Source organism: Emys orbicularis, chromosome 1 (genome assembly GCF_028017835.1).
Source record: "Emys orbicularis isolate rEmyOrb1 chromosome 1, rEmyOrb1.hap1, whole genome shotgun sequence".
Lineage (NCBI taxonomy): Eukaryota > Metazoa > Chordata > Testudines > Emydidae > Emys > Emys orbicularis.
In genome coordinates this window covers 168061331-168077150 of record NC_088683.1, presented here as the reverse complement: position 1 = coordinate 168077150, position 15820 = coordinate 168061331, and the positions used below count along the sequence as shown (strand labels likewise).

The 15820-nt window shown below is 43.6% G+C and overlaps 1 protein-coding gene across 1 annotated transcript in view; it reads left to right on the top strand.

Annotated features, from left to right (window-relative positions):
* Positions 1–15820, top strand: part of IMPG2 (interphotoreceptor matrix proteoglycan 2) — a 91154-nt gene that overhangs the window by 19614 nt on the left and 55720 nt on the right. The window lies entirely within an intron of this gene.

Here is a 15820-nt window from a genome sequence, read left to right as displayed (position 1 = left end):
TAAACTGGTGCAAACCCCTGTGTGAACACTCGTTATTTTGGTTTAAACCAGGTTTATTTTATCTGAAATCAGTTTGGCACAGCTTTAAACTAACCTGAAATAAGCCAAATTGGCATGTCATCCCAAGGGTTTGCACTGGTTTAACTAAACCATTGCAAGTTTGTATGTATACAACATCTGTCTCTGTAACAATATTTGTTTAAAATGGTTTTGCAGTCCAGGCACATATTTCTTGTTGTCAGATGCTACCGGTGTGGTGCTCTGCTTTCTCCTGTGTTGATATCACTCGGCTGCGTGCGTGTGTTCCCTCTGTGTGCGGTCCCAGCTCTGCAGATAGCTGACACAGCAAACCTGACGAGAACCCCCAATAACCACAGAGTCTAGTAAGGTACGAAGGCACCTCGGCCAGGTTTATTGCGACCCTGACACAATTTCAGTTCCCCGTAGATTACTTAGTCTACTGGGCATACTGCTAGAAAGTGCCGCTCGGCAATGGACTCAGCTTAGTAAGTGGCGGGACTTTCCACTGCCCCCTCGGCTGGACAAAGTCACCACCCCAGGGATACATTTTTATACACAGGTACAAACAAGTTACACATCACTCCTGACGTATTGAGGTGCAACCCCTCTACGTAGCAAGGTACAACCCCTCTACGTAGTAAGGTGCTGCCTCTCACCTTGTACATGTTGGTTCGATCAAAACAACTCTATCCATCATTTTACCCTTTTGCCCCTGTCATTGGGATGGGTCTGCCTGTTCCATGTTATCTGTGGAACGTTCCAGTATAGTGTATGTTCTGATATCTGGTGTCCAGTACCTTTTAGGTATGTCTATTTTTGCAGCATTAGCCCTTTCCTTGCCAGCTTCTGTGAGCAGGGCCTGCCTCTGGCTCACAGCTTAACTTTGCTTTATGTTAGCAAAGTCTTGACCATTACTTTAGTTCAGGCCTTAGGCCTCATACCAGGCCTCTGATACCAAGGTTTATATCTCAGGGCCTCCTCTTACTACATTTCTTATTTGAAGGGAGTTGATGGTGGAATGTAAGAGGCCATTTTTCTTTAAGACAGAACAGTTTTTCATTAATGATGAAGGCTGTTCTAAGATGTATGGTGGATTCTATGATCTTTTTAAAGCCAAAAATCTCCATTACTTTTGAAGATTGGAGATTTGTGTGTGCTAATGAGTAAGTTCATGGTTGGGTAGACTTTGAGGAAGCTTAGGAACACAAGCCTATAGGATGTTTAATGTATTGGTTAGTGTGTGTGTGTTCCTCTGCTGGTCAGAATATGAGACTGGCTCAAGTATTTGTCATGGTCACTTGCTAGTGACTGACCCATAGGAGATATAAGCCTGAACAGCACTACAGCTAATGGTGCTTCTATCTGTGCTCATGTGTTGGTTTTTGTAGATGGATGCTGGCAAAGTCCTGTTGTTAACCTTCATAAACATGTAAGAAATTTGGTAGTGTTGCAGTTATCCTTGGAAAAGTCTGCAACTAGATAATGAATGAAGTTTTAATGGAAAATTTTAAGGGAGTTAGTTTTTTATTTACATTTTGAGTGTATTGTTGAGCTACCTAAAGTATTATAGTGGTATGGGCGGTGGAGAGTTGAAGGTTGTTGTCTTCTAGCCTTTACATATAAAGGCAGGCACATTCTGATGCATCTTAATGCCCAATGTTGCTTCAATGTTTTGGATAGAGTATTGAATATTACATGTGAAATCATTAAAGAATGAAGCGCTTTAAGTCCAGCAATTAATGTAGGTTGAATTGTTTGTTGCCCATTCTCCTATACAAGGATGATTCTTTCTCTCTCTCTCTCGTGTGCATGCACTCACACAGTGTTTCTGTTCCCATTGCTGCCTTCTACCACTTACTTCTGAGCTCTTGGACTACTTTGCTCCACTCTGAAATTTCCCCATGGCTCCTCACTGCCTCCTACCTTCCCAATACATCCAAATGCCTCCCCCTGAGCATTTGATCTAGAAATCATTAGGATAAAATAAACATGGAACCCTACCCTACCATTTTCAATCGGTTTTCAGAGAATGCATGCATTTTAAAGCAGCTCTGAGGCCTTTAGTCTGCATAGAGACACGCTTTATGATTCTCAAGAACATTTTTCCTCCTAATTGTTCCCTCCCGCACTCCAAAGCCTATTGAAGTCAATGGGAGTTTTTCTATTCATCTCAAAGGGCTTTTGATCAGGTTTATATTGCACACCACATGTCAGATTCTCAGATAGTTTAAATTTGCATAGTTCCATTGAAGTCAACAGAGCTATACAGACTTACACCAGGTCTGGATCTGGCCCTAATTTGTCAGCTGATTTTCCCAAGATCACTGTTGTGTTCTTTAGTGGCACTTTCTGTATTTGACTGTGCCACCACACAGCTCAATAAATACACAATTCAGTGTGCTGAAAACCGGCTTCCAGTCAGATTTTGTTTTCTCTGGAGCTCCATGCCACTACTTATAGAGCCTGCAAAATTTTAAATGTCGTCTTTTCCTTTTCTTCCTCCTCCTCTAAATTTTCATAGAATTATAAAAATTGGAAATGGAATAAATTTCATCTAATCCATCCTCTGCCAAAGCAGGAGAGTTTCCTACAATATAGTTTCTAAAGCTCTATTCCATCCACATTGTACTCTAAATAAATTATCTGCCTTTAGGTCCTTGCTAACCTTTTGTAGTTGAATTCCATTGAGCTCTCTATACAGCCTTCATCCTTCCCCACTTCATCTCCCCATATTTCAGTAGGAAGGCCTAGAGCTCCTGGATTGCCAGAATTTGCCACTACACATGTTCACTGCTGTATTGACTCTCTTACCAGATCATTTTTGCAGTGAATGAGAGAGGAAATATAGCTGTGGTCACCTAAATGTACCACAGGAGGATTACACTTTTACTACTCCAAAATTGCAACACTGCTAATAAGCCATCATAGTCTTTGTTGCTGTACATTTAAAGTTGTCTGCTTAAACTTTTTGGTGACTTGTATTGTACTGAATAGTTGACATTGTCCTGGAGACTTGTTTTAGCTGTTTAAATTACCAAAACAACTAAGCATTAGCTGCTGGTTTAGCCACTTGTTGCGACCCTTACCTTTCTGGCTCATTTTTCTCATTTAAAGGTGACATTTCTTATTTCACATAAACGCTGCAATTTGGAATCTTCAGAGTATTGTTTTTTATTCTAAAAATATGATGATGTGGTGTCTCCTCTACGTTTATTCCTCAATTCCCTATAATTTGCTAATCACATGCAAAGGAACCTGGATCACTGAATTAACATCAGGCCTCTCTCTAGTCCTATATTAAGAAGATTAGAGGTGAGCTAATTGCCAGTACTTCCCTTGTTTCTCCTTTTAACTGTTGGAACATGCTTATATGCCATGCAACTAGGAGACCAGGAGATATGCAGTCTGCTTCTGAACTAACTTCTATTTAGGTACTAGGTTGGAATTAGGGTTGCCAACATTGTATTTCAAAAATAAGGGACTGTTCTCTTAGCACCCCCAACCCACTCCTCCTCCTGATTTAATAATAGCCTTCATCCTTCCCCACTCCATATTTTAATAAATAATAATAATAAATACATAAGCAGTACTTATCTAGATTCACCAGGGGTATTTCTTGCTGCTTTTTGCAGCACTCAGCAACTCCCGATCTTGTTGTACAGAGATGAAAAAATAAGGGACGTCTCTTGTAATAAGGGACTCTTGGGGAGGGATAGCTCAGTGGTTTGAGCATTGGCCTGCTAAACCCAGGGTTATGAATTCAATTCTTGAGGGGGCCATTTAGGGATTTGGGGCAAAAATCTGTCTGGGGATTGGTCCTGCTTTGAGCAGAGGGTTGGACTAGATGACCTCCTGAGGTCCCTTCCAACCCTGATGTTCAATGATTCTATATCTATTCTATGATTCTAACCCTAGTTGTAACTGTGCCCACTCAACACTTATAAGATTCACAACATTCTTTATTTTATAGATATAGTATAGGATTGAGTGAACCGGGTCAGAAAAAATGACACACTTCCCTCTCCTCCTCTCCTTGCTTGTATTATAAAACATTTATAGGCTCTGGAAACCCCCATGTTTCAGGCCAGAAGCTAATTAGAGTACAACCTCAGAGTTACAAACACCTTGGGAATGGAGGTTGTTTGTTTGTAACTCTGAAATGCTCGTAACTCTGAACAAAACATTATGGTTGTTCTTTCAAAAGTTTAAAACTGAACATTGACTTAATGCAGCTTTATAACTTTACTATGCAGAAGAAAAATGTTGCCTTTACCCATCTTAATTTAAATAAAACAAGCACAGAAACAGGTTCCCTACCTTGTCAAATCTTTTTTTTTAATTTGCCTTATTTTTTTAGTAGTTTACGTTTAACACAGCACTGTATGTATTGTATTTGCTTTTTTTTTGGTCTCTGCTGCTGCTTGATTGTGTACTTCTGGTTCCAAATGAGGTGTGTGGTTGACAGGTCAGTTTGTAACTCTGAGGTTCTACTGTACTAGCTAAAAGTTAGGAAGGCACTTCCTTTGTGGGCTGGCTGCCGTAATTGTCCCTGATGGAGATTCTTGCTCCTTCCTTTGAAGCAACTAATGCTGGCCATTGCCAGAGATAGAAAGTGGACTAGATGAACCGATCAGTGGTCTGATCCCATGTGGCAATTCCTATGTTCTTTCTTTCCATTCTTGCTTTTTCTTCTTTCTCCCCTTTTCCAAATGTCTCCTCTCCCACCTCCTTTTCCCACTTTAAGAGCAACTTCTTTGAAGGCTCTGAAATGTCCTGTTATCCTATTATTTTTCAGCTTCATGGACTCCTGTTTTTTCATGTTCTGGCTAGGACTGGAACTGGAAATGCTGCAACACTGGTCAGATAGCCAACCAAAGTTCACTTATTTAAGAGATGTGGAGAGTTCAGATAAGCAATACGGATAGGCTTTTGTGATGCTTTTCTGAACTGAAATCCATACATTTTGAGACTCCCCCATCTGTAGCATACACAGTGCAACTAATACAATATTTTGTAATGGGGCTTTTCGTACAAATTGTATCCTAAGATGCTTTGCAGAAGTGTTAAGTATATAGTTACAGAGTTAAAAGAACATAGAGGGAGAGAAATGTAATAAAGTACAGGCAAGGGAAAAAATATGTTTCCAGATGAGATTCAAAATAGATGTAGAGTCAATTATATCCACAATTACTTTACAATGCTTGACAACAAGACGAGGCCATGTAAAAACTATAGAATAAACACTCGAAATCGGTGCAAAAATTCTAGCCTCATGACTACAGTATAGTATCAGTTTTTCAAACCATCACCTAAGTCTAATATTTGGTGGCACTTTAGGATTGCACATTCCAGACTCAGACACTGAATGAGTAGTGGTATATTACATCCATGATCATATCATGAATCACATGACTGGCTCTAGGCACAAGAAGACAGACTATCAATATATGGTGGTTAGATTAAAAAAAAATTGGCCTTCCAGGAGAAGAAATAATTTGTTTTAAATAATGTTTATAAAACATTTTGTGACCTTCAGTTCGAGTGTCCTCTGCATATTCCCACTTGTGGGATGGACCAGCTTGGATAGTGGAACCTTCTGTTAGCAGTGCCTGTTACAGCATTCACACACCCCTTCTCCCCATTCCTCGAGCATGTGCTGAGGGTGTGTCTATAAAAGAGAGCATGGTGTTGGTTGTCACCTCAGGTCCTTCCACCGCTAATGCAGTTTAGTGTATTTGTCAGTTACAATTCTGTAAAAGAGAGGGAGGTGGATTGGGAGTGTGAATATGCAGAGTTCATCTCAAAGAACTCCAGCAACCAGTAAGTAACTGTCATAACTATAAAAGGAAGGGTAACAGCTCTCTGTGTACAGTACTAAAATCCCTCCTGGTCAGAGACTCCAAAATCCTTTTACCTGTAAAGGGTTAAGAAGCTCGGGTAACCTGGCTGACACCTGACCCAGAGGACCAATGAGGGGACAAGATACTTTCAAATCTTGGGGGGGGAAAGGCTTTTGTGTGTGTCCTTTGTTTAAGGGGTTGTTCGCTCTTGGGACTGAGAGGGACCAGACATCAATCCAGGTTCTCCCCATCTTTCTAAACAAGTTTCTCTTATTTCAAAATTGTAAGTAAAAGCCAGGCAAGGCGTCTTAGATTTACTTTGTTTTCTCAGCTTGTAAATGTACCTTTTACTAGAGTGCTTTATCTTGTTTGCTATACTTTGAACCTAAGACAGAGGGGATTCCTCTGAGCTCTTTAAGTTTGATTACCCTGTAAAGTTATTTTCCATACTGATTTTTTTGTGCTGGGACACACCCCTCTGCAGTTGACTGAAACTGGGATGTACTTAGCTCAGGCTCCTGCTGAGTGCTGCTGAGTTAACAGAGAGTTTCTAACTAGCTACTTCCGAGGATGTAAAAAAGAAAAAAAACACAATTCAGCTTGTAAATTATCTTTACCAGTTGTTTGCTCATTAATTGAACCCTTCTCTTAACAAAGGACCTTGTTAAAAAAACTTAACACCTCTGCCTTCAGGCAAGGAGAGATAAGATATGCATCTACCTTCAGCTCTGCTCTCCAAGCAGCTAGAAGGAAAAAAAAATCTCTTACTGGCTTTTGGGTTTAAAACGATCCCACCTCTGCCACCATGTCAAGGCTGTATCCCTACTTTGAACTTTAGGGTACAAATGTAGGGGCCTGCATGAAAACCGCTAAGCTTATCTACCAGCTTAGCTCTGGTCCCGCTGCCACCATTCTCGATGGATTCCCTCCCTGGGAAGCCCCGAGAAACCCTTCACCAATTCCCTGGTGAATACAGATCCAAACTGCTTGGATCTCAAACAAGGAGAGATTGACCCTTCCCCCCTCCTTCCTTTCACCAACTCCTGGTGAATACAGATCCAAACCCCCTTTGGATCTTAAAACAAGGAGAAATCAATCAGGTTCTTAAAAAGAAGGCTTTTAATTAAAGCAAAAGGTAAAAATCATCTCTGCAAAATCAGTATGGAAAATAACTTTACAGGGTAATCAAACTTAAAGAGCTCAGAGGAATCCCCTCTGTCTTAGGTTCAAAGTATAGCAAACAAGATAAAGCACTCTAGTAAAAGGTACATTTACAAGCTGAGAAAACAAAGTAAATCTAAGACGCCTTGCCTGGCTTTTACTTACAATTTTGAAATAAGAGAAACTTGTTTAGAAAGATGGGGAAAACCTGGATTGATGTCTGGTCCCTCTCAGTCCCAAGAGCGAACAACCCCTTAAACAAAGGACACACACAAAAGCCTTTCCCCCCCCAAGATTTGAAAGTATCTTGTCCCCTCATTGGTCCTCTGGGTCAGGTGTCAGCCAGGTTACCCGAGCTTCTTAACCCTTTACAGGTAAAAGGATTTTGGAGTCTCTGACCAGGAGGGATTTTACACAGAGAGCTGTTACCCTTCCTTTTATAGTTATGACAGTAACCTTCTTCATTTTTTTTCCCCATTGGTCCAACATTGTGTCATGGCAAGTGTGGAAAGGGGTAGATGTATGACTACTGTGGAGAAATGCAGGAGTAATGAAATGGGCACCAGACTTGTTGCTGTAACATCCAGATGATGTTCACTTATCTGAAATTGGAAGTGGCATTTGGCTAGTGAGGTGTGGATTTTGTTGCCTGTACACTTTGGTCAGTTAACCAATCTGTGTCTCTTCTGCCCTTCTCATCTGTAATTCTCTCATCCTCCCACTCCCACCCATGAGCCAGACCTGCGATAACACACATTAGGCTTGATCCAGCAAAGCACAGATGTGGAGTGTTGCACATATAAACCTAGGCTAAAGCAGATTGATGAGCAGGACTCAGAGCACAGGGGAGACTGGTCCTGCATTAATGAGAGCACTTCTGTGCAGCTGCCAAGTCACTGCTGCCCAGTGGCAGGAAGCAGGCCAAAGAGGGTATTTGCAAGATGAGATTTGCAAGGGAGACCAGGAGATGGGATGGGATAGAGTAGCTGGATAGGGTATGCCTCATTAGCAGACTGAGAATCTCTTAAGCCCTTGACTTCTCAGACCTGATCATTAACTGTCTATGCCCGGCCCTGATCTTTTCAGAGTAAGAAACCTGGAGGGACAGGAGGCATGAGTCTGATTTCCATGAAGTGCGGAGCCTGGCACTTAACCGTACTTGTGTCTGTGTGGAGTCTCTGCTCACACTCATGATGAAGCACAACAATTTAGGAATGTGGACAATTTTAACGTCCAATTAAAAATAAATCAATAGTACACTCTGTTAGTTGCCACAATATAGGTAGCTGACAGGAATTTTAAAATAGTATGGCATGGGCTGGCATGGCATGTGTGTGTGGTGGCCCCACAGACTTGCAGGGGCCAAGAAAATTGCATTATGTACATTTCAGAACATTTGTTACCAATCATCAGCAGCCATGGAATCATAGAAATGTAGGACTGGAAGGGACCTCAGTAGGTCATCTAGTCCAGTCCCCTGCACTGAGGCAGGACTAAGTATTAAGTTCTGTTAGTACATAAGACTTGTTAATGTTAAATCTTGACTGAGAGTCCTAATTTTTGGGACTGTCATCTGGGCTGTCAGCATCTCTTGTTTAGAACCCTCCACTGGGCTTTTGATGAGGCCCACTGCAAGTATATATAATACCAGTACACAAAAACACTGCTGTGTATCGGTGATCTCTGTGGAATGTACCTGACACAAAACCTAAAAAGGAAAGCAATGAAAAATGAAGTCTACCACAGTACACACCCTCTATTACCCCACCCAGAGATGAACACCTCACAACTAGCACAACCACGATCCACCACAGAAAATGCACCGCAACCTTAACTATGCCCCAGTAAGGACACCAGCCTTCCAGCATCCCTTTCCCCAAATTCCATCCATCCACCTCCATCACAAACAGACCAAATGTCCCGCTGTTATTCCTTCACTTCACTGTTTTGTCACGTGAGCAGGTTTGGGAAGTTCATGCAGTTCCTGGTCTCTGTCAAAAGCCAACAGCTCCTTCACAGAAGATCCTGGTTGTTGTAAACCTCCTGCTCTCCCAGCACATACGATTCAGATATGATGAACAGTGCTGACCATTTTTGCATTCTTTTAAAAACAAAACAGGCTACAGAACTGACGAAAGGCCCCAAACCTCTCATAACGGCTGCATTTTTTGTAGTTTTGGGGCTAGAGGGGACCAAAATATCATGGGACTCAGAATGTGAATTTATTTTGTGGCCAATTTTAATTGAAACCGAAACTAACCAATTGATTTTTTTTTTTTTAACTCAGAAAATTCAAGCATCTTTTTCACTCCATTATCCAAGTTGTTAATGAAAATACTGAACAGCATTGAAACCAAGACAGATCCCTATGGGACCCCACTAGATGTGTCCTTCCAGTTTGACAGCAAACCATTAATAACTACTCTTTGAGTAAATTTTTTCAACCAGTTGTGCACTCATAGTAATTTCATCGTTTACTTCTGAGAATGTCATGTGGGACTGTCAAAATCCTTACAAAATCCTAAAATCAAGATATAACACATCTGCTGCTTCCTCTCTATCTACAAGGCCGGCAACCTTGTCAAAGAAGGAAATGAGGGTTTTTTTGACAAATCTATGCTGGCTATTACTTATCACCTGCTTCTCCTTTAGGTGATTACAGGTTGATTGTTAAAATTTTTTCCCAGTATCCTTCCAGGAATCAAAGTTAGGCTGACTGGTCTATAATTCCCTGGGTCCTCTTTGTTCTCTTTTTTAAAGATCGGTACTATGATTGCTCTTCTCCAGTCTCTGGTACTTCACCTGTCTTCCATGAGTTCTCAAAGATAATCACTAATGGTTCTGAAATTGCTTTGGTTAGTTCCTTAAGTACCCGAGGGCTGTTTCCATCAGGCCTTACCAACTTAAAAGCATCTAACTTACTGAATTTCATCTTGTTGATTTCAGACCAATTCTCCAATTTATCAAGGTCATTTTAAATTCCAATCCTGACCTCCAAAGTGCTTGCAACCCCACTCAGCTTGGTGTCAAAATTCAAAATTCAAGCTTTATCCAGAGATTGTGATGAAAATTTTGGATAGATAAACTCTGTTTTTTTTGTAAAACAGAGGTTGAAGTCCCACTTTGAGTTCAGAATATAATGCAAATGTAACGGGCATTGCAATAGCTCTATCTTAATATTTTTTTGTGGGCACAGTTTTCAAACGTAGATGTGTGTAACATGGTGTGCTAGCCCTGAAAAACAGGCAACAGGCCTGGCACAACAGGTCAGGCCTTCCTACAGATTTTGTTCCAGGAAGATGGCATTCTGGGAGTTGTAGTTTCAGGGAGTCAGGTAAATGTAGGAAGGCATGTCAGGAAAGGAGGCAGGACTGTATAAGTTTGAGGGAGACGTGTGAACAGGCCCAAGAGGCAGGAAGGAAAACAAGGAATCCCAGAGTGGGGAGAGTTTTTTATCTGGTAAAGGACTCTTTGTGTGAGCCCCTGGACCATGTGGTGAAGGCTTAAACTTGTTGTTGAAAGGGCTGTTCATTTAGTTGTTTTTTGGCTTCCATTACCCCCAGAAGTGGCAGCTTTTTTGGTTTGGTCAGAGGGATAAACTACCCTGACAATGAGGGAAACTGAGGAGGCAGTTGGTGAAGTAAGCAACATGCCACAGGATGCTTTAATAGGGTGTCCGAGTCCCCATTAACGTGCTAAAATAGACACTTAGACATGTTAAATGTACATTTACGTTGCCTAAATTGTGAACTCAGTGTTCAAACTTAGGATTTAGTATCCCATGAGGGTGATATCTAACAGCTTATCCCCTTACTGTCGTTTCTGACCCGCTCACAAACATTAATGAATTTATTCTCACAACTCTAGTGAGAGTCAGGGAAGTACTATTCTCTCTCCTTCAGTGCTGCCATCTTCCTAGCTAAACAACTTTATTCCTCCAACTCAATTGAATCTCTTGCCGGCAATCCCAGCTACCTTTTTGCCACCTTTGACTCACTCCTCAAACCCTCCCCTTCTCCTGCCTCAATTTCTCTCTCTGCACAGGATCTTGCTGGTTTCTTTTTTTTTTTTTTTTTTTTTTAATAATTTTTTTTTTTAAAGTGACCTTCCCATTCCCCTCCTACAACTCTCTCCTCCTTCCCTGCCACAGATGCTTGTCTGCTCTCCTTCACTAACTCCTCTGCTTGCTCCAGTTACCCTCTCCCATCCCATCTTCTGGTCTCCCTTGCACCCATTCCGATTCCCTCCCTTATTAAACTTCTCTCCTCTGGCTCTTTCCCATTACAAAATAAGCATGCTTTAGTCTTTCCCATCTTAAAAAACCCACCCTTGACCTCACTTGCCATTCCAACTACCACTCCCATCCCTCCTCCCTTTCGTCTTTAAGCTCATCGAACATGCAGTCTGCGGTTTCTGCCTGGCATTCCTCTTCTCCATTTCCATCTTTAGACCCTCTCCAATCTGGCTTCCATTCCTGGCACTCCACTGAAACAGCTCTTGCCAAGGTATCTAATGACCTTGTCTGAGCTTTGGCTAGGACGCATACTCCATCCTCATCCTCCTTGACCGGTCAACTGCATCTGACACCGTTGACCATGCTCTTTTTCTTGAAATCTTGTCCTCTATTGGCTTCCATGACTCTGTCTCTCCAGGTTTCCCTCCCACCTCTCTAATTGCTCCTTCAGTGTGTCCTTTGGAGGAATCCTCCTCATCTGCCCTCCAACTTTCTGCGAGGGTTCCACAGGACTCTGTCCTTGGTCTCCTTCTCTTCTGCCTCTATCCCTTATCTCTGGGCAATCTCATCTGTAAACATAAATTCAACTGCCATCTCTATGCTGACGACTCACAGATATACCTTCATACTCCATATCTGTCTCCTTCTGTCCAATCTACAATCTTGGCCTATATCTCAAACATCTCCTTGTGGATGTCTAGCCATTAGCTCAAGCTCAACATGGCTAAAACAATGTTCCTAATCAGTCCCCCAAGCCCTGCCCCCCCTTCTCTCAATCACTTGTGGACACCATCACCACCCTACCTGTCACTCAGGTCCTGGGCATCATCTTCAACTCAGACCTGTTTCTAGGTTCCAGCATCCAGACTGTCTAAATCTTGCCGATTCTTTCTGCATAACATGTCCAAGATACGGCCTTTCCTACCCCTCCACATAGCCAAAACTCTCATCCTGGCTCTATCATCTCACGTCTTGGTTAATGCAACTTCCTTCTCTCTGGTCTTGACAAATGCCATCTTGCCCTGCTCCTATCCATTCACAATGCTGCTGCAAAGATCATTTTCCTAGCCTGTCACTTTGACCACGTCACCCCTCTTGCTGCATCCCTTCACTGGCTCCCCATTCCCTACTTCATGAAATATAAGCTGATTGTCTTCATTTTCAAGGCCCTTCACTGCCTAGCTATCAGCTCTCATTGACTCTCAAAATGTCAACTCATGCCTCCAATTGGCCAATGATGTCAGCCTTCGTTGCCCACTTGTTAAAATTTTAAAACAAGCACCTTTGTGCTATCTCCCAGGCTGCCCTTCCTGGTTGGAAGGAGCGCCCCATAAACATTTGAAAAGCTACCTCCTTATCTTCCTGCAAATCTCTCTTTAAAACTCTTTTGCCATGTTGCCTACAACATCAGTGGTAAGACTGATGGTGTGCTGTTACCACTCTCTATTATGCTGAAACTTTCCTCTTGCTGCCTGGTCTAGTTCTGTATCTCTGTCTGTCTCTTGTCTTATTCTTAGATTGCAAGCTCCTTGGGGCAGGGACTGTGTTTTTATTCTGTGTTTGTACAGCATGTGCACCATGGGTTCTTCAAATGCTTGCTCATGTCCATTCCATTGTAGGTGTGTGTGCTTGCCACATGCACCAATGCCAGAAGTTTTGCCCTCAGTGGTATCCATAGAGGACTGGCTCTGGCACCCTCTGGAGTAGCGCCCGTAAGGCGCGGTATAAGGGGCACCGCCGGCCCCTCCTCCCCTCAGTTTCTTCTTACCGCCAGTGATGGTGCTGGAACGTCTCCTTGCCTCGGCAAGCTTTCTCCTCTCAGCTGCTCGTTGGGAACTTGGTTGTATATAGTCGTTGAAAAGTTAATAGTTTTAGTTCCCTTTTAGTGTAGTTTAGTGTTAGTTGTAGTCCTGGACGGGACTTGGCATGTCCAAGTCCCCAGGCTTCAAACCCTGTGACTGTTGCAGAAAACCCATGCCAGGCAGTGATCCCCACAGTAGCTGTTTGAGGTGCTTGGGGGAAATCCACCTCAGCAACAAGTGTCACATTTGTAAAAGTTTTAAACCTTGGACCGAAAAGGAGCGGGACATTCGCCTCCAAGCACTCCTTATAGAGTCGGCACTTAAAGCGGCACCCGAGCCATCCAGATCGGACACTGCTCCTAGCACTGTGGCCTCAGTGCAGCGCGTGCCGCTGGCGCCAACTTTGGACCGGCGTCGATCCCCTTCCCCGGTACCGGCTAGAAAGCAAAGAAAGGCCGGGAGGGGACCTTCTCCTGCATCTCGTAAAGGGAAGGAAATGGCCGGAGGAGAGCAAAGACCCATAAGGGGCAGCTCTTCACCTCCGGATGGAGGTTGGGCCTCATCTCCCGCTGAGCGGGCTAGCCCACTCCAGGACCCACCCTGGGAAATAGCAGAGGCATTCAGTACCTGATGGTGCCATCCACCCCGGAGGCCTTTCAGGCCGCGAAGGAAATTTTGTCCCTACCAGTGCCTCCCACACCGGCCACAGAGGTGCCCAGCTCCAGGGGAAAACCTGCCTTGGGACCCTTCCAATGGTCCCCATCAGTGCGGCACCACTCCTCACCGCAGGGAGTGTCCCACCAGTGCTCACCTGCACAGAGCCACCACGCTCTGGACACGGGCTGGCCCACTCGTCAGCAGGGCCGCCGAGAGCGGGTTCGGGTCCTGGTGAAAAAAATGTTTCGGGTCCCCCAGCAAGGGCGGACTGGTTAAACAGGGCCGACGAGACGTTCAACTCGCCGGTCCAGAGAGCCCCATTACTGGTTGCCGGAACACCAGTATGGTTCACTGTGCTGACGTTCCCCTGTGCGGAGGCCTACTCGCCCCTGTTCCCACTCGATGGACTGCTCGCTAAGCGTCAGGCATAGATCGCCAGGTTACCATCGCTGATCTGCCGAATGCCACTATCGGTCACCAGAATTGCAGCGCCGAGGGTCACCACTCTCATGGAAATCTTCAGCGGAGCTCCAGGGTCGGCACCGACGGGACCGGGATCGACAGACGGCCTCGACATCATACTGGTCCCCCGGACGTGGACCTTCCTCCTTGGGCTCCGATAGCGAGGAAGAGTCCCTACCAGCGGGTCAAGGCCACCCATCAGAGGCACCGTTTTCCCCCACAACTCCTCCTGGTGCAGTGTGGCCTCAGGGCCAGTGGCCTGCCCCCTGGCACCTCTGGTAAACATCCTGGGGGGTTCCACAGCCCATGCAGGGGCATAGGTTGGTCTCAGGGGCATCAGACAAGCAGTCAGTGATGGTCTCCCACCCGCCCCCCAACACAGATGTAACCCTAGAGAGAACCCCACAGTTACCCGGCCACAGTGGAGGTGCCCATGCAGGAGACGACGGAGGTGGCAGAACCGCCGGTGCCCGCCTCCTCTCCATGCTTGCCTGACGAGGCGATTACGGGGCCCTCTCACCCAGTCCCTCAGGATGACACCCACACTCATCAAGAGCTCTTAAAAAGGGTCGCTTCAAACCTGGTGCTTGAAGCCGAGGAGTAGTTTGCCCACCCCGTTATACCCTGTAAAATCTGTATTAAGAGATCACTCTTCTCTGTCAATCTCTGTTTTAAAAGACTACCCCTCCCCAAAGTATTCCAAACATCATAAGTGTTCTGCTTGCCCTTAAGTAGACAATAATCTTTGTTAAACAACCAACTTTTCTTGGCCCTTTGATACGCTTTACTTTCTGTACATAATGTGTGGACCTTCAAAATGACTGTGAAGTAATGTACTTGAACTTTCCATGGGTTTTTAGGAGCTGAAGGTTGGGCCATATATCATTTAGAAGGTCATTTCTTCTTAGGATTTACAATCAAATCTCAGATTTTATCTATCTCCTTAATGTTCCAAGATATCAATGATCTCCACACAGGCAATATGTAGGCTTTTCTTTTTTTTCTTTTTTTGTAGTAGATGTGCTACAAGTGTAGTAATAAACTCCGTGAGTAGAACTCACTAATTTTACAATTTAAGTATTAGTGAATATACTCATTCATTGACTGGGTCAATCTATTATTTTTACAATAACCATCCAGAGCATATTGTAGCCTAATTTAAGGCCATCAATCTACAATCCTTACTCAGGCAAACCTCCCATTGAAGCTAATGGAGGGTTTGCCCAAATAAGGACCGCAAGATCAGATCCTAAATAATTATTTAATGCCTGTATTCCATAATAAAAATGTGGATATGCAGATGTCTTTGTAATGACACGACGATATTCCTGTATGTATTACTGTGGGTCTCCTAACCAAGGGTGGATTAAGGGATAATCTAGCTGCTTCATACTGAGATTCCAGTTTAAAGCCAATCATGAAGTATTAAGCTCCACAAGTTTGCTACAAAATTGAATGAGAGGTCGATGGCTTTAAATTGCATTTTAAAATGTAAACATGAAGGTGGGGGATGGCACGGTATGCTTCTAATTTTAGATTTTGACATTTATGAGCCGTTGATGATGATTATATTTTGTAAAGTAGAAAAGATTTTTAAAATTGCAAGCCCAGAAAAACTACTGAGAGATTACTATTCAAAAGTC